At 37.0% G+C, this 18,835-nt stretch overlaps 1 protein-coding gene across 3 annotated transcripts in view; it reads left to right on the top strand.

Annotated features, from left to right (window-relative positions):
* The window catches only part of SH3GL2 (SH3 domain containing GRB2 like 2, endophilin A1), a 260,562-nt gene that overhangs the window by 195,971 nt on the left and 45,756 nt on the right, over positions 1 to 18,835 (top strand). The window lies entirely within an intron of this gene.

Genomic DNA, 18,835 nt, shown 5'->3' with positions numbered 1-18,835 from the left:
CCTCCCTCGAGTTTCACCTGAATGACTGTAGCAGCATTCTAACTGGTATCCCTATCTGCACTCTGGCTTTCCCCAAGTCAGCCTTCACTCTGCAAACAGATTATTTAAAAGTTAGTTTAGCTATGTCATTCACAAGCTTAAAAATTATTAATCACTTCCCATCTAGTCTAGGATAAAATCTAAGTGGTTCAGCCACTGTAGAAAATATTTTGGCAACATCTTAAAAAGTTAAATATATGCTTACCATAAGACTGAGTAACTCCACTCCTAGGTTTCTATCCAGGAGAAATGAAAACATGTGTAAGTTAATCTTCATATCAGTGTTATTCATAATAGTAAAAAACTGGAAGTATTTGAAACATCCGCAAACTGATAAATGGATACACAAGATATTATATAACCTTGCAGTGGAATACTACTCAGCAATAAAAAGTAATTGTACTATTGATACGTAGAAGAACAAGAATGAGTTGTAAATGTAATATGCTAAGTGGAAGAAGCCAGATATTGAAAATATATATTGTATGATTCTGTTTATATGACATTGCTAGAGAAGATAAAAATTATAGAGACATAAAGAAAATCAGTATTTGGTCAGGGGTGGGATAGGATTGGCTACACATGGTACACAGAAATCTTTTGGGGTGATAAAAGTGTTCTAAAACAGGGTTGTGATGGTCCACAACCAAATAAGTTCACTAAGACTCAAAAAACCTAAAATCTTTAGCATGGCATATAATCTCTCCCTGCTTCTGCTGCCTGGTTTCCTATACATGCCATGTTGATTGCATGTCTGCTTTTAGTCACGTAGAGGTTTCTGCCTGGAAAGTTTCTTCAATATCCCATGTCCATCTTCTTGGCTTACTTATACTTATTTTAGAATTAACATAATGTGCAGGAAGCTCTCCCCAACCTTGTCTTCTCATCCAACTAGGGCTAAATTCTCACCCATCTTAGACTCTAACGATGCCCTACTTTTCTATAAGTACTTACCCTATTGCACTGAGATTGTTTATATATTGACATATCTTACTAACTGTAAATTCCCAGAGAATATGTGTCATACTTTTTGCATTTGAAACCTCCTAATTAAGCCAAGTTCTTGGTATATAGAAGGCACTCAAATTGAGTACTGTGGCATTTATTTCTTTACTTTAGTCCGAGAGATCATTTGTTTTCTTTGTGTTTTTAAGAATGAGATGGATCTGCATCAAAACTTCAATTTAGCATTTTCTCTTCAGTCACTTTACATACATTTTCTCATTTTGTCTTTTTCCTAATTTGTGCCTTGCCTTTAGTATAGTATAAACAGCACTACAGCAGTTAGAAAGCAACATCAAATTTTGAGTTACAAGAACCTTTTAACTCTAGATATCCAGCTCTACCCCACCTTTACCCTATTTTGTGTATGAGGCCCAGAGAAGTTCATGCCTTATTTCACATCACAGAACTAGTTAATAAGAAGAAAAGGACTTCCCAGTTGTGCTGATTTGAAAGGATATATGTCCCCTAGAAAAGCCATGTTTTAATCTAAATCCCATTTCGTAAAGGCAGAATAATACCTGTTCAATACTGTATGTTTGAAACTGTAATCAGATCTTCTCCCTGGAGATGTGATTTAATCAAGAGTGATTGGTAAGCTGGATTAGGTAACAACATGTCTCCAACCATTTGGGTGGGCCTTGGTAAGTTTCTGAAGTCCTATAAAAGAGGAAACATTTTGGAGAATGGGAATTTCAGAGAGACCAGAGAAGAATGACATAGCCACGAGAAGTAGAGAGCCCACAAGCCAGTGACCTTTGGAGATGAAGAAGGAAAATGCCTCCCAGGGAGCTTTATGAAACAGGAAGCCAGGAGAGAAAGCTAGCAGATGACGCCTTGCTCGCCATGTGCCCTTCCAGCCAAAAAAGAAGCCCTGACTGTGTTTACCATGTGCCTTCTCACTTGAGACAGAAACCCTGAACTTTGTTAGCCTTCTTGAACCAAGGTATCTTTCCCTGGATGGATACCTTTGATTGGACATTTCTGTTGACTTGTTCTAATTGGGACATTTTCTCGGCCTTAGAACTGTAAACTAGCAACTTATTAAATTCCTCTTTTTTTAATTAATTAAAGAAAAAAAGAAATTAACACAACATTTAGAAATCATTCCATTCTACATATGCAATCAGTAATTCTTAACTTCATCACATAGATGCATGATCATCATTTCTTAGTACATTTGCATCGATTTAGGAAAAGAACTAGCAAGACAACAGAAAAAGATATAGAATGTTAATATAGAGAAAAAATAAGAATAATAATAGAAAAAAAAGGAAAAAGAAAAAAAAGACAAACAGACAGACAAAAAAAAAAAAAAACCTATAGCTCAGATGCAGCTTCATTCAGTGTTTTAACATGATTACTTTACAATTAGGTATTACTGTGCTGTCCATTTTTGAGTTTTTGTACCTAATCCTGTTGCACAGTCTGTATCCCTTCAGATCCAATTACCCATTATCTTACCCGGTTTCTAACTCCTGCTGGACTCTGTTACCAATGATATATTCCAAGTTTATTCTCGAATGTCGGTTCACATCAGTGGGACCATACAGTATTTGTCCTTTAGTTTTTGGCTAGACACACTCAGCATAATGTTCTCTAGGTTCATCCATGTTATTACATGCTTCATAAGTTTATCTTGTCTTAAAGCTGCATAATATTCCATCGTATGTATATACCACAGTTTGTTTAGCCACTCGTCTGTTGATGGATATTTTGGCTGTTTCCATCTCTTTGCAATTGTAAATAACGCTCCTATAAACATTGGTGTGCAAATGTCCGTTTGTGTCTTTGCCCTTAAGTCCTCTGAGTAGATACCTAGCAATGGTATTGCTGGGTCGTATGGCAATTCTATATTCAGCTTTTTGAGGAACCGCCAAACTGCCTTCCACAGTGGTTGCACCATTTGACCATCCCACCAACAGTGGATAAGTGTGCCTCTTTCTCCGCATCCTCTCCAGCACTTGTCATTTTCTGTTTTGTTGATAATGGCCATTCTGGTGGGTGTGAGATGATATCTCATTGTGGTTTTGATTTGCATTTCTCTAATGGCCAGGGACATTGAGCATCTCTTCATGTGCCTTTTGGCCATTTGTATTTCCTCTTCTGAGAGGTGTCTGTTCAAGTCTTTTTCCCATTTTGTAATTGGGTTGGCTGTCTTTTTATTGTTGAGTTGAACAATCTCTTTATAAATTCTGGATACTAGACCTTTATCTGATATGTCATTTCCAAATATTATCTCCCATTGTGTAGGCTGTCTTTCTACTTTATGATGAAGTTCTTTGATGCACTAAAGGGTTTAATTTTGAGGAGCTCCCATTTATTTATTTCCTTCTTCAGTGCTCTTGCTTTAGGTTTAAGGTCCATAAAACCACCTCCAATTGTAAGTTTCATAAGATATCTCCCTACATTTTCCTCTAACTGTTTTATGGTCTTAGACCTAATGTTTAGATCTTTGATCTATTTTGAGTTAACTTTTGTGTAGGGTGTGAGATACGGGTCTTCTTTCATTCTTTTGCATATGGATATCCAGTTCTCTAGGCACTATTTATTGAAGAGACTGTTCTGTCCCAGGTGAGTTGGCTTGGCTGTCTTATCGAAGATCAAATGTCCGTAGATGAGAGGGTCTATATCTGAGTACTGTATTCGATTCCATTGGTCGATATATCTATCTTTATGCCAATACCATGCTGTTTTGACCACTGTGGCTTCATATTATGCCTTAAAGTCAGGCAGCGCGAGACCTCCAGCTTCGTTTTTTTTCCTCAAGATGTTTTTAGCAATTCGAGGCACCCTGCCCTTCCAGATAAATTTGCTTATTGGTTTTTCTATTTCTGAAAAATAAGTTGTTGGGATTTTGATTGGTATTGCATTAATCTGTAAATAAATTTAGGTAGGATTGACATCTTAACTATCTTTAGTCTTCCAATCCATGAACACAGTATGCCCTTCCATCTATTTAGGTCTTCTGTGATTTCTTTTAACAGTTTTTTGTAGTTTTCTTTGTATAGGTTTTTTGTCTCTTTAGTTAAATTTATTCCTAGGTATTTTATTCAATTAGTTGCAATTGTAAATGGGATTCATTTCTTGATTTCCCTCTCAGCTTGTTCATTACTAGTGTATAGAAATGCTACAGATTTTTGAATGTTGATCTTGTAACCTGCTACTTTGCTGTACTCATTTATTAGCTCTAGTAGTTTTGTTGTGGATTTTTCCGGGTTTTCGACGTATAGTATCATATCATCTGCAAACAGTGATAGTTTTACTTCTTCCTTTCCAATTTTGATGCCTTGTATTTCTTTTTCGTGTCTAATTGCTCTGGCTAGAACCTCCAACACAATGTTGAATAATAGTGGTGATAGTGGGCATCCTTGTCTTGTTCCTGATCTTAGGGGGAAAGTTTTCAATTTTTCCCCATTGAGGATGATATTAGCTGTGGGTTTTTCATATATTCCCTTTATCATTTTAAGGAAGTTCCCTTGTATTCCTATCTTTTGAAGAGTTTTCAACAGGAAAGGATGTTGAATCTTGTCAAATGCCTTCTCTGCATCAGTTGAGATGATCATATGATTTTTCTGCTTTGATTTGTTGATATGGTGTGTTACATTAATTGATTTTCTTATGTTGAACCATCCTTGCATACCTGGGATGAATCCTACTTGGTCATGATGTATAATTCTTTTAATGTGTTGTTGGATACGATTTGCTAGAATTTTATTGAGGATTTTTGCATCTATATTCATTAGAGAGATTGGTCTGTAGTTTTCTTTTTTTGTAATATCTTTGCCTGGTTTTGGTATGAGGGTGATGTTGGCTTCATAGAATGAATTAGGTAGTTTTCCCTACACTTCGATTTTTTTGAAGAGTTTGAGGAGAGTTGGTACTAGTTCCTTCTGGAATGTTTGATAGAATTCACATGTGAAGCTGTCTGGTCCTGGACTTTTCTTTTTGGGACACTTTTGAATGACTGATTCAATTTCTTTACTTGTGATTGGTTTGTTGAGGTCATCTATTTCTTCTTGAGTCAAAGTTGGTTGTTCATGTCTTTCCAGGAACCCATCCATTTCATCTAAATTGTTGTATTTATTAGCGTAAAGTTGTTCATAGTATCCTGTTATTGCCTCCTTTATTTCTGTGAGGTCAGTAGTTATGTCTCCTCTTCCATTTCTGATCTTATTTATTTGCATCCTCTCTCTTCTTCTTTTTGTCAATCTTGCTAAGGGCCCATCAATCTTATTGATTTTCTCATCAAACCAACTTCTGGTCTTATTGATTTTCTCTATTGTTTTCAGTTTCATTTATTTCTGCTCTAATCTTTGTTATTTCTTTCCTTTTGCTTGCTTTGGGATTAGTTTGCTGTTCTTTCTCCAGTTCTTCCAAGTGGACAGTTAATTCCTGCATTTTTGCCTTTTCTTCTTTTCTGATATAGGCATTTAGGGCAATAAATTTCCCTCTTAGCACTGCCTTTGCTGCGTCCCATAAGTTTTGATATGTTGTGTTTTCGTTTTCATTCGCCTCGAGGTATTTACTAATTTCTCTTGCAATTTCTTCTTTGACCCACTGGTTGTTTAAGAATGTGTTGTTGAGCCTCCACGTATTTGTGAATTTTCTGGCACTCCACCTATTATTGATTTCCAACTTCATTCCTTTATAATCCGAGAAAGTGTTGTGTATGATTTCAATCTTTTTAAATTTGTTAAGACTTTCTTTGTGACCCAGCATATGGTCTATCTTGGAGAATGATCCATGAGCACTTGAGAAAAAGGTGTATCCTGCTGTTTTGGGATGTAATGTCCTGTAAATGTCTGTTAAGTCTAGCTCATTTATAGTAATATTCAGATTCTCTATTTCTTTATTGATCCTCTGTCTAGATGTTCTGTCCATTGATGAGAGTGGTGAATTGAAGTCTCCAACTATTATGGTAGATGTGTCTATTTCCCTTTTCAGTGTTTGCAGTGTATTCCTCACGTATTTAGGGGCATTCCAGTTCGGTGCATAAATATTTATGATTGTTATGTCTTCATGTTGAATTGTTCCTTTTATTAGTAGATAGTGTCCGTCTTTGCCTCTTTTAACTGTTTTACATTTGAAGTCTAATTTGTTGGATATTAGTATAGCTACTCCTGCTCTTTTCTGGTTGTTATTTGCATGAAATATCTTTTCCCAACCTTTCACTTTCAACCTATGTTTATCTTTGGGTCTAAGATGTGTTTCCTGTAGACAGCATATAGAAGGATCCTGTTTTTTAATCCATTCTGCCAGTCTGTGTCTTTTGATTCGGGAATTCAGTCCATTACCATTTAGTGTTATTACTGTTTGGATAATATTTTCATCTACCATTTTGCCTTTCGTATTATGTACATCATATCTGATTTTCCTTCTTTCTACACTCTTCTCCATACCTCTCTCTTCTGTCTTTTCGTATCTGACTCTAGTGCTCCCTTTAATATTTCTTGCAGGGCTGGTCTCTTGGTCACAAATTCTCTCAGTGATTCCTTGCCTGAGAATGTTTTAATTTCTCCTTCATTTTTGAAGGACAATTTTGCTGGATATAGAAGTCTTGGTTGACAGTTTTTATCTTTTAGTAATTTAAATATATCACCCCACTGTCTTCTAGCTTCCATGGTTTCTGCTGAGAAATCTACACATAGTCTTATTTCCCTTGTATGTGATGAATTGTTTTTCTCTTGCTGCTTTCAAGATCCTCTCTTTCTCTTTGACCTCTGACATTCTAACTAGTAAGTGTCTTGGAGAACGTCTATTTGGGTCTATTCTCTTTGGGGTGCACTGCGCTTCTTGGATCTGTAATTTTAGGTCTTTCTTAAGAGTTGGGAAATGTTCAATGATAATTTCTTCCATTAGTTTTTCTTCTCCTTTTCCCTTCTCTTCTCCTTCTGGGACACCCACAACACATATATTTGTGCAGTTCATATTGTCCTTGAGTTCCCTGATACCCTGTTCAAATTTTTCCATTCTTTTCCCGATAGTTTCTGTTTGTTTTTGGAATTCAGATGTTCCATCCTCCAAATCACTAATTCTATCTTCTGTCTCTTTAAATCTATCATTGTAGGTATCCATTGTTTTATCCATCTTTTCTACTTTGTCCTTCACTTTCATAAGTTCTGTGATTTGTTTTTTCAGTTTTTCTATTTCTTCTTTTTGTTCAGCCCATGTCTTCTTCATGTCTTCCCTCAATTTTTCGATTTCGTTTTTAAAGAGGTTTTCCATTTCTGTTCGTATATTCAGCGTTAGTTGTCTCAGCTCCTGTATCTCATTTGAACTATTGGTTTGTTCCTTTGACTGGGCCATATTTTGAATTTTCTGAGTGTGATCCATTATCTTCTGCTGGCGTCTGGGCATTTAGTCAGATTTCCCTGGGTGTTGGACCCAACAGGTTGAAAGATTTTTCTGTGAAATCTCTGGGTTCTGTTTTTCTTATCCTTCCCAGTAGGTGGCGCTCTTGGCACTCGTTTGTCTGTGGGTCCCACCAGTAAAAGGTGCTGTGGGTCCTTTAACTTTAGAAAACTCTCGCCGTGGGGGAGATTCGCCAGCCGAAGCGGCTGGGAAGAGTGCCAATCCGAATCTCCCAGCCGGCCCAGGGATCCAAACGCGGGGAGGGTCGCCGACCGCCGCAGCCCGGGAGAGCGCCCGTCCGAATCTCCTAGCCGGCCCGGGGCGCCAAGCGTGGCGGGAGGGCACCAGCCGCCGCGGCCGATGGAGTTTACCATTCCCAGCCGGACCGGGAAGCCACGTGTTTGGAAGGGACCCTGGTCACCGTTCTCCGCGTCCTGGGGATCTCCGATCCAATTCTCCCAGCTGGTCCGGGGGGCCGTGCTGGGGGGTTGGGGGCGGTGCCAGCCACCGCGGCTTGAGGGGACCGCCTGTCCAATTCTCCCAGCTGGCCCGGGAAGGAGGGAGGGACTCCGGCCGCCTGCCACCCCGGCCCGGGGAAGCCCTCGCCCCTCGGCGATCTTACTGGAGCAGGTTCTCCCAGCCAGTCAGCCACTCCAGAATGAGGTAGACTGTCTTCTTGATCTCTGTCATGGCTCTGGGAGCTGTTCTCTATCGTTTCTACTCCCCTAGTAGCTGTTCTGGAGGACGAACTAAGACCCGCGCGTCTTATTAAGCTGCCATCTTCTCTGGAAGTCTTAAATTCCTCTTTTAAAAAGCCATTCCGTTTCTAGTATATTTCATTCCAGCAGCTAGCAAACTAGAACACCGTGGTCTGTATGAAGAAATGAAAACCCAAAGAAACTCCCTCTTGCCTCAGTAGAGTTATAAGCATTAGGTTCTGAGTGGCCATTTATTAACCAGGTCTGAAATTTCTCACTAAATTTTTCCTATTTGTGAGGTCTAGTTTTTATTTTATTTTTTTCTCAAAAGAATTTATAACTGAGCTTTAAATAGCAAAACAAAAATCAAAATAAAAACAATGTTTACCACAGGACATAATTCTAGCCCCAAGTCTGAGAGGCTATTTTTAGCAGACTTTTTAAAAATATTTTGTTCAGTTTCATTGGTTTATTGCAGTAGACTATGAAAATGTACAAGATTTGCCCCATTACTAGGAATAGGAAACTTTATGGAAATGTCATCTGCCTCTCCTGCACACCCATTAAATAACTCTGTACTGAAGAGGAATTCCCTTATTTGAAGGAGTAAAAAATGCTGGTTGTTGTCTTTTATTCTGTGTATTGCAGATACCTTTTTAAAACTTATTCTGGAAGGTAAAAATATGATCACTTGTAAGTGAAATTAAAGGTTATAATTATAAACTAACTTTCCAATGAGGGACTAAAATCTATAATAAATTCTACCGATTTCCTTTGAGGGATGTATGTGCATAATTAGCATATATTCTATGGAAAAGTCAAACTTTGGGGAGATGGAGCTTCAAAAGTTATTTTGAATCCCAGCAAACCATATCAGAAGCAATTAGAACACCATACAAATTAATTTCTGCATTTCCAATCTAGTATTTGACAAGTAGCAAAGATGGGCTGAAATCTATGGAAAAGAGCAAAGTGCTTATTATTAGTTCACCCAAATTCATTTACAAATTTTCAGCTTTAGGTATTCAAGGAAAATCAGTCTTCATTCTCTATAATTCTTGTCGAGAGATTTAACATTATGTAAGAGGAACTTTTTCTACCTTTGTTCAACATACAAGTTCCACTTGATAGTTAAGAAACAATCTGTATTAGCTCAAATAGGCAAAAAAAAAATGCCTTTTCTCATTTTCTATGAAAATCTTACATTTCTGAATGAGAAAAATAAATGTATTTAGTTTGAAATCCATTTTCAGCACATCGTGGCATTTAAGTGTTCCAGTTTAATGACAGTTGAGAAAAACTAGTGTGAGACTTAAATCTCATAAAGTAAATTCACTCTGCCTTTGATACTTAGGAATACCACCATCTGGAAATAGGAGATCTACTCTTTAGCCAAATACCAGGAAAATACTGCTGTAATTTTTATGCCCTATTTCTGAATATTTGATATATGATCAAGGATTGTCATCATCTTCTGTATTTTTTAGTTGTTTTCTAAATACGAGTTAAGAATTTTCACGAAGAGTCTGAATATTGGCTTCTTTTATTTACTGACGTAGATGTCTTCTATTGAATTTCACTGATGAGGTTATTTTCACGAAGACCTTTGTGTAAGGCATTTGGAGATACAGTGGTTGGCTCTTAAATGTTTAGTAAATGAAATGTAATGCTAGGAAGACTCAGCTGCAGCTAGAGGAGGGAGCGTCTTCTTCCTAGAGGTGACATTTAAGGTGGGGGAGGATGACTCATTGTTGGAAAGCAGTACTGCTGCATTCTTAGAGCTAGAAACATAGGTCATTTTTTAAGCTGTAGTTTGCTACTGATTCCCTTTGACATTTTTGTTTTTTGGACTATGGAGAAAAATAGCAAGCATGAGATAATTGTACTACAGACAGCATTAGAACTATTTTAAAACATAAGTTGATCATACTGTTTATTTTCTTAAAAAAAAAAAAAATTCCTTCGAAAGACCATCCAAGAGTGAGGTGATCTGCCCTAATAACCTCCCTTCATGCCACTTTTCCTTGTCCATCTTAACATTAATATTCACAAAAATACATTACAGTTCAGTTCAACAAATCTTTTCTGAGTACCTGCTATGAGGAATACAAAGAATTATAACATAGAGGGAGGTGAGATGTTTGATTTGGGAAACAGGAGGTGTGCAGAATGTAATGACAGACTAGTAAGTTAAGCTCTCAGTGTTGGGCTAATTGGCCCCCAGTTAGGGTGCCGTTGAAGGTTTGAACAGAGGAGTTGTTCTTGGGTTTTTAGATGGTACAGTATAGTACCTGTATGTTTCCATTTGATTTAAAGGCTTTTTGCTGGCCTTCGATTAAATAGGCAGTCAGTTTCACAAATGGCAAGCATATTAGCCAAAGTATTCTTAGTATCTGAAAATATTTCAATGTTATGCAATCTTGGCTTTAGGAACAACCTCACGGGAAAACAATGGCAAAATTGTTCCTAAATGAATGGTACCACATAGTGAAAACAAAGCTTCTCATGTTTCAGCCTTATGGGCTTAGGGAACCTGCATTTCCCACCTTGATTCTTAAACATAAAACTATAGGAAGTTTTAGTAACATTATTTAAAGAAAAGGAGGAGTATATATCTGCTATACTCCTAAGGAGTCAGTTGTTATTTAGTCCACAGTTTAACTAGTGCCTTGATATATTTAGACCTTTTGTGACATAGAAAATAATCGCTCAGAAAACAATGTAAGTGGCACTTTATAAATATTTCTTTTCTTCCAGGTATCTAATTAGATAAGAAAATTTGATATCAGCCAGCCAATCAAGCCAGTACTGGTATAGAATTGCTAACATAACTCATTAAATATGTTGAACTAGTTCTCTCAGAGCAGAGCAAATGTCAGCTTTTATAGAGAAGAGAAATAATCAAAATACCCCCTCCTGCTCCCTACCTCCTTTCTCTCCTTCCTCTCCCCTCCCCCACTCACACACACAGATATGGTAATTTCAAATCAAGTAGCTAGATCCGATGGTCTGATCACTTATCTTCAGTGTAGGTTACCAGAACTAGTTTATAATTATTAATGTTCTGAGTGAGCTTATTTGATATAGTGAGCCAGCTACTGTGGTGCTAATCTGTTGGTAGATGCAAAAAGGTGGGTTGAAATCACTGTCAATTAATTGAGCAATACAAGATTGAAAGTGTGATATCAGCTCTTGTTCTTTTTCTTGTTTGTTTTTTGGTAACATAGGCTCTTGAACTTTTGTGAGGGCCATGTTTTGTTCCCTGTGGATTGTTAAAATGTGATTAACCCAAGGTTACAAGAATTCTCTAATGCTGTTGTAAGGATAAATAGAGATACTTCTCAGCTACATGTTTTTTTGTGTGTCAATTTGGAAAATAAAAAGTAAATTCTCCTTATAAATTATGGGGGAAGGGTCTAGCTATACTGATCCTCTTTGACAATAATGGGATCTTGGGATACTGGAAGTTTCCTGACATTGAATATAGTCAAATGGAAATGAGGTGACAATGACTTTATACAGCACATATTCATTGGGTAGAAGGTAGACTAGATTAGCATTTTCTGCCTAGATTTTACTATAAACCGTGTTCTTCAAAAATAAACAATGTGTGGGGCTGAAATCTGTGCTAAAACTGCTGTAATTGAGCAAAGTGAGAGAGAGGGAATCTGTGACATAGTAAAAATTTACTTCACTGATGCCCCGCATAACTAGTAGAACATGGCATTAAAGACCTCAATAGCTCCTTTCTATAACTTGAACCTGGACGTGCATGGAAAGTCATTGACCTGGAAATCTACTAGGAGGTTCTAAACTGAATTCTAGCCCTATCCCCCTTTATAGTTTGATAAAAAAAAAAAAAGAAAGAAAAATTAAGAATGCAGGCAAGAAACGATCTGCTGAATTGGATCACAGATGGGCAGGCTTTAAATTAGGTGGTATTGGTGCCAGATCTGGACATACTGCTGACATAGATAATAATCACCTTAACTCCAGACACAGGTTTCGTGAGAGGGCTGAGGTCAAAGATCAAGTTAACGTGATAAATCAGCCTCTGGCCATCTCAATCTAAGGGAAATTCAGCCAGTAAGACTAGCACCATGGACAGTTCTTCAAAGCTCTGGTGCAAATGCAAAGCCCAGGGTTTGGAGTGGGAAAACTGCTTTCAAATCCCGGTTCCACCTCTTCCTAGCTGAAAGTTGCTGCCATGGGCAGGTAATTTAGTTTATGCAACCATCAGATAGAACTGTTACATACTCTGCATAGTTTTCAAGGTACTCAAACCAAATGATAAATAAGAAGTAAAAAAGTCTATGGCAGCTCTACAAATTAAAAATGTTGATATGATTTTTTATTAAATATTCATTTTTAATTATATAACTCACTACTCTAAAATAGTGTTGTATTATGTTAATGAAAATTGATTGTTTCTTTTCAAGGAATTCATAAACAACTCAGCAGTTAAATAAACTGATGGGAAAAATAAGAATACTATAAGCAAACACTTTATTGGTCAAAGAATGAATCTAGGATTTATTGTATAAATTGTAGGTTCAGAGATGCATATATATATATATATATATATATATATATATATATGAATATTGTTATATATATTATGGCATTTAGTTTTCACAACAAATATGTTTGGTATTACCCAGCGAATAAAAGAAAGCGAGTCCATGCCATGATCTTTCATCAGCAATATTCCTTCTGTTACTACAAATGGCCTGAAATGGATGGCATATTGTATATTGGCTTGGCGTAGTGACAAAACTCAGACTCTTAGCTTTTCCAAGAACGGTCTCTTCTGAAGGTTTTCTTGATTTCAGGAAGCATGAGTGAAGGGCAGCAGGTAATAGAGAGTAAAAAACACACCTCATTCCAAGAAAGAAATGTCTGACCTTCCATGGCCAAGAGATGGAGCCTGGCATCCAGAGGCTCCTTTTTCCTGAAGGCCTGGCCATGGTGGGGGTTATCTGCAGAGATCCTCAACACAATGGCTATTGGTGGAAATTATAAGTCGTAATTTGATATTTGTGTGGATAACTTTATATAATGCAGTGATATATTAGTGAAAAGCACCATCTTTACAGTGAGACATTTTAAGAGGATTGAAGTCTGTGGTGCCATTAATGTTTAATATTCTGTCATTGATTAAAAACAAAAGTATTTTTATTGTGATCCATTTATACGTTTTCATTAAACTTAATTTGAATCTTTATTTCAGAATAAGATAGTATATAGAGACAGATACGAAAAGACAGAAGAGAGAGAGGTGTGGAGAAGAGTGTAGAAAGAAGGAAAATTAGATATGACATATAAAATAGGAAAGGCAAAATGGTAGAGGAAAGTACTACCCAAACAGTAATAACACTAAATGTTAGGGATTGAAATCCCCAATCAAAAGACATAGAGTGGCAGAATGGATTAAAAAACAGGATCCTTCTATATTCTGTCTACAGGAAACACATCTTAGACACAAAGATAAACATAGGTTGAAAGTGGAAGATTGGGAAAAGATATTTCATGCAAATAACAACCAGAAAAGGACAGGAGTAGCTATACTAATATCCAACAAATTAAACTTCAAATGTAAAACAGTTAAAAGAGACAAAGAAGGATACTATGTACTAATAAAAGGAACAATTCAAAGGAAGACATAACAATCATAAATATTTATGCCCGAACCAGAATGCCCCAAAATACATGAGGCAAACACTGCAAACACTGAAAAGAGAAACAGACACATCTACCATAATAGTTGGAGACTTCAATTCCCCACTCTCATCAATGGACAGAACATCTAGACAGAGGATCAATAAAGAAACAGAGAAGTTGAATGTTACAATAAATGAGCTAGACTTAACAGACATTTACAGGACATTACACCCCACAACAGCAGGGTACACATTTTTCTCAAGTGCTCATGGATCATTCTCAAAAATAGACCATATGCTGGGTCACAAAGCAAGTCTCAACAAATTTACAAAGATTGAAATCATACAAAACAATTTCTCAGATCATAAGGGAATGAAGTTGGAAATCAATAATAGGCAAAACGCCAGAAAATTCACAAACATGTGGAGGCTCAACAACACACTCTTAAACAACCAGTGGGTCAAGGAAGAAATTACAAGAGAAATCAGTAAATACCTCGAGGCAAATGAAAATGAAAACACAACATATCAAAACTTATGGGATGCAGCAAAGGCAGTGCTAAGAGGGAAATTTATTGCTCTAAATGCCTATATCAAAAAAGAAGAAAGGGCAAAAATGCAGGAATTAACTGTCCACTTGGAAGAACTGGAGAAAGAACAGCAAACTCACCCCAAAGAAAGCAAAAGGAAAGAAATAACAAAGATTAGAGCAGAAATAAATGAAATTGAGAATATGAAAACAATTGAGAAAATCAGTAAAACCAGAAGTTGGTTCTATGAGAAAATCAATAAGATTGATGGGCCCTTAGCAAGATTGACAAAAAGAAGAAGAGAGAGGATGCAAAAAAATAAGATCAGAAATAGAAGAGAAGACATAACCACTGACCCCACAGAAATAAAAGAGGTAATAACAGGATACTATGAACAACTTTATGCCAATAAATACAACAATGTAGATGAAATGGACAACTTCCTATAAAGGCATGAACAATCAACTTTGACTCAAGAAGAAATATATGACCTTAACAAACCAATCACAAGTAAAGAAATTGAATCAGTCATTCAAAAGCGTCCCAAAAAGAAAAGTCCAGGACCAGACGGCTTCACATGTGAATTCTACCAAACATTCCAGAAAAAACTAGTACCAACCCTGCTCAAACTCTTCCAAAAATTGAAGTGGAGGGAAAGCTACCTAATTCATTCTATGAAGCCAACATCACCCTCATACCAAAACCAGGCAAAGATATTACAAAAAAAGAAAACCAATCTCTCTAATGAATATAGATGCAAAAATCCTCAATAAAATTCTAGCAAATCGAATCCAGCAACACATTAAAAGTTATACATCATGACCAAGTAGGATTCATCCCAGGTATGCAAGGATGGCTCAACATAAGAAAATCAATTAATGTGATACACCATATCAACAAATCAAAGCAGAAAAATCACATGATCATCTCAATTGATGCAGAGAAGGCATTTGACAAGATTCAACATCCTTTCCTGTTGAAAACACTTCAAAGGATAGGAATACAAGAGAATTTCCTTAAAATGATAGAGGGAATATATGAAAAACGCACAGCTAATATCATCCTCAATGGGGAAAAACTGAAAACTTTCACCCTAAGATCAGGAACAAGACAAGGATGTCCACTATCACCACTGTTATTCAACATTGTGTTGGAAGTTCTAACCAGAGCAATTAGACAAGAAAAAGAAATACAAGGCATCAAAATTGGAAAGGAAGCAGTAAAAGTATCACTGTTTGCAGACGATATGATACTATATGTCGAAAACCCTGAAAAATCCACAGCAAAACTACTAGAGCTAATAAACGAGTACAGTAAAGTGTCAGGTTACAAGATCAACATTCAAAAATCTGTTATACACTAGTAATGAACAATCTGAGGGGGAAATCAAGAAACGAATTCCATTTACAATTGCAACTAAAAGAATAAAATACTTAGGAATAAATTTAACTAAAGAGACAAAAGTCCTATACAAAGAAACCTACAAAAAACTGTTAAAAAAAATCACAGAAGACCTAAACAGATGGAAGGGCATACTGTGTTCATTAATTGAAAGACTAAAGATAGTTAAGATGTCAATTCTACCTAAATTGATTTACAGATTCAACACAATACCAATCAAAATCCCAACAACTTACTTTTCAGAAATAGAAAAACTAATAAGCAAATTTATCTGGAAGGGCACGGTGCCCCGAATTGCTAAAAGTATCTTGAGGAAAAAAAATGAAGCTGGAGGTCTCATGCTGCCTGACTTAAAGGCATAATATGAAGCCACAGTGGTCAAAACAGCATGATACTGGCATAAAGATAGATATATCGACCAATGGAATCAAGTAGAGTGTTCAGATATAGACCCTCTCATCTATGGACTTTTGATCTTTGATAAGGCAGTCAAGCCAACTCACCTGGGACAGAACAGTCTCTTCAATAAATGGTGCCTAGAGAACTGGATATCCATATGCAAAAGAATGAAAGAGGACCTGTATCTCACACGCTATACGAAAGTTAACTCAAAATGGATCAAAGATCTAAACATCAGGTCTAAGACCATAAATGTAGGGAAATATCTTATAAATCTTATAATTGGAGGTGGGTTTATAGACCTTACACCTAAAGCAAGAGCACTGAAGAAAGAAAGAAGTAAATGGGAGCTCCTCAAAATTAAAAACTTTTGTGCATCAAAGAACTTCATCAAGAAAGTATAAAGACAGTCTACACAATGGGAGACAATATTTGGAAACGACATATCAGATAAAGGTCTAGTATCCAGAATTTATAAAGAGATTGTTCAACTCATCAACAAGAAGACAGCCCATCCAATTACAAAATGGGAAAAAGACTTGAACAGACACTTCTCAGAAGAGGAAATACAAATGGCCAAAAGGCACACGAAGAGATGTTCAATGTCCCTGGCCATTAGAGAAATGCAAATCAAAACCACAATGAGATATCATCTCACACCCACCAGAATGGCCATTATCAACAAAACAGAAAATGACACGTGCTGGAGAGGATGCGGAGAAAGAGGCACACTTATCCACTGTTGGTGGGATGGTCAAATGGTGCAACCACTGTGGAAGGCAGTTTGGTGGTTCCTCAAAAAGCTGAATATAGAATTGCCATACTACCCAGCAATACCATTGCTAGGTATCTACTCAGAGGACTTAAGGGCAAAGACACAAACGGACTTTTGCACACCAGTGTTTATAGCAGCATTATGTACAATTGCAAGCATTATGTACAATTGCAGCATTATGTACAATGTTTATAGCAGCATTATGTACAATTGCAAGGAGATGGAAACAGCCAAAATGTCCATCAACAGACGAGTGGCTGAACAAACTGTGGTATATACATACAATGGAATATTATGCAGCTTTAAGACAGAATAAACTTATGAAGTATGTAACAGCATGGATGGACCTTGAGAACATTATGCTGAGTGAGTCTAGCCAAAAACTCAAGGACAAATACTGTATGGTCTCACTGATATGAACTGACATTAGTGAATAAACTTGGAATGTGTTGTTGGTAACAGAGACCATCAGGAAATAGAAATACGGTAAGAAAATGGGTAATTGGAGCTGAAGGGATACAGACTGTGCAACAGGACTGGATATAAAAACTCAGAAATGGACAGACAGCACAATACTACCTAACTGTAATATAATTATGTTAAAACACTGAATAAAGCTGCATGTGAGAATGATAGAGGAAGGAGGGCTGGGTATATAAATGAAATCAGAAAGAAAAATAGATGTTAAAGATTGAGATAGTATAATCTAGGAATCCTAGAGTGTGTAATAATAGTGAAGTGTACAAGGTACAATTTTAAAAATGTTTTTCCATGAGGAAGAACAAAGGAATGTCATTATTGCAGGGTACTGAAAATAGATGGTAATTAATATTTTAAAATGTCACCTTCTGTGTGAGACTAAAGCAAAAAATGTTTATTTCGTACAAAATTTATATTTTGACTAGTGCATTTCCTAGTATAACTCATGTAGATAGTTTGATTGAATGTCATAAGTACTTAGAATCTCAGGTAGGACATGAGATTTTGCTGGTTTGTCCAGAGTGATGCCCCGATGAATCCCAGAGTGATTCAGTCAGTGAGTGGAAAAGTATCTGCAAAGCCCCCTTCGGGGAGTGGTGAGAACGGGGAGAAATTCAACTTCCCCAAGTTGAATTCTTGATATTCTCACAAGCAATGTGGACAACCAAAGCTATAGGCAGAGCCCCCAGTCTTGGGGTTTGTTCATATGAAACTTAACCGCGCAAAGGATAGGTCAAGTCTACTTAAAATTTAGGCCTAAGAGTCACCCCCAAGAGAGCCTCTTTAATTGCTCAGATGTGGCCCCTCTCTCCAGCCAACACAACGAGCAGTCTCGCCACCCTACCCCTCTCTACATGGGACATGACTCCCAGGGGTGTGGACCTTCCTGGCAACGTGGGACAGAGGTCTCGGAATGAATGGAGACTCAGCATCAAGGGATTGAGAAAAACCCTACAATGAGCTGAGACTTAGCATCAAGGGATTGAGAAACCTTCTGGACCAAAAGAGGGAAGAGGGAAATGAGACAAAGTGTCAATGGCTGAGAGATTCCAAACAGAGTTGAGAGGTTATCCTGGAGGTTATTCTTATGCATCAAGTAGATATCATCTTGTTATTCAAGATGTAATGGAGAGGCTGGAGGGAACTGCCTGAAAATGTAGAGCTGTGTTCCAGTAGCCATGTTTCTTGAGGATGATTGAATAATGATACAGCTGTCACAATGTGACTGTGATTGTGAAAACCTTGTGTCTGATGCTCCTTTTATCTCCCGTGTCAACAAAGGAGTAGAACATATGAAATAAAAATAAATAATAGGGGGAGCAAATGCTAAAATATATTTAGTTTAAATGCTAGTGATCAATGAAAGCAAGGGGTAAGGGGTATGGTAGGTATAGTCTTTTTTTTTTTTTTCTTTCCTGTGTTCGTGTTATTCCTTTTTCTATTGTCTTTTCATTTCTTTTTCTGAATTAAGCAAATGTTCTAAGGAATGATGAATAT

Source organism: Tamandua tetradactyla, chromosome 2 (genome assembly GCF_023851605.1).
Source record: "Tamandua tetradactyla isolate mTamTet1 chromosome 2, mTamTet1.pri, whole genome shotgun sequence".
NCBI lineage: Eukaryota > Metazoa > Chordata > Mammalia > Pilosa > Myrmecophagidae > Tamandua > Tamandua tetradactyla.
The sequence above is the reverse complement of the archived record's forward strand: the minus strand, read 5'-3'. Positions and strand labels throughout refer to the sequence as shown.